Raw genomic sequence first — 1,333 nt, forward strand, 5'->3', positions numbered from 1 at the left:
ACACACTAATGCCCTAAAAAACCCATCCTCTGGTCCCAAATGGAATCTCATCTGGAATTGTAATCCGTACACGTCGAGGGGGCGACCTAGTGAGAGGTGATTGGATCACGGGGGTTGTTTCCCCCATGCTGTTCTCATGATATTGAGCAAGTTCTCATGATCTCTGATTATTTATTTATTTATTTATTTATTTTATTTTTTTTTAGTTAAACAATCATTTTATTGCTTGAGTACACAGACAAATTTATGCCACCAGGGCAGAAGCTGTAGATGATTCATATTTCCAATTGGGAGGGAGGACTCGCTTGGTCTTATAATATCGAGCCAAACGGTGAATCCGGCTCTCTATCAGAATCAGACAGAATTTAGCATCCTTATCCTTTCTGTTCCTCTCAAGATGCTTTCGAACAGCAACTGCTTTCTTAATTAAATGGTAGAGATCTTCAGGAAGATCAGGAGCAAGTCCCTCAGACTTAAGAATTCTTAAGATTTTATCGTCTGTCACAAAACGTACTTGTGCAACACCATGTGAATCTCTCAGGATCACACCGATTTGTGAAGGAGTCAGGCCCTTCTTGGCCAGTTTGTAAATCTGCTCCTTCACGTCGTCAGATGTCAACTTCAACCAAGTGGGGACGCTGCGTCAATAGGGCAAAGCCGACTGGGACAGGCCCTTCCCGGGAGCATGCATGCGACCCATGATGGCGGCGGTCAGGCAGCGAAAGACTCTGATGATTTAAAAGTGGCAGTTTCTCCTGAGCTCTCTCTGTCTCTCCTGCCTCCATGTAAGATGTGCCTTACTTCTCCTTCACTTTCTGCCATGATTGTAAGTTTCCCGAGGCCTCTCCAGCCATGCAGAACTGTGAGTCAACTGAACCTCTTTTGTTTATAAATTACCCAGTCTTGGGTAACATCTTTATAGCAGTGTGAAAATGAACTAATGCACTGTGTTTCTCCCAACTTTAGCCACTCTTTTTGTCATTCATCCTAGCAAAGCATTGAGAAAGAGGTTGCACTCCTTAGCAGCTGGGACAAGTTAAATTCTAGAGTCCCTCTGTCTCCAAATTTCCAGAACTGAAGTTCTTGAATTATCAAGAGAGTGCATAAACCAGTCTCTCTTTTCCGTATTTTTTTTAAAATTTTAGACTCAGAAGGTGGTATAGTTTGGCTCTGTGTCCCCACCAAAATCTCATGTTGAATTGTAATTCCCAATGTTGAGGGAGGGACCTGGTGGAAGGTGATTGGATCCTGGGGGTGGATTTCCCCCTTGCTGTCCTCGTGATAATGAGTTTTCACAGTATCTGATGGTTAAAAGTGTGTAGCACTTCCCACT

The 1,333-nt window shown here is 43.4% G+C and overlaps 1 pseudogene; it reads right to left on the minus strand.

The window, feature by feature from the left end:
• Positions 1–201: 201 nt before the first annotated feature.
• LOC105490659 (small ribosomal subunit protein uS15-like) lies at positions 202–719 on the minus strand (annotated as a pseudogene).
• Between the last annotated feature and the right edge of the window lie 614 nt (positions 720–1,333).

This window comes from Macaca nemestrina, chromosome 16, assembly GCF_043159975.1.
Source record: "Macaca nemestrina isolate mMacNem1 chromosome 16, mMacNem.hap1, whole genome shotgun sequence".
NCBI lineage: Eukaryota > Metazoa > Chordata > Mammalia > Primates > Cercopithecidae > Macaca > Macaca nemestrina.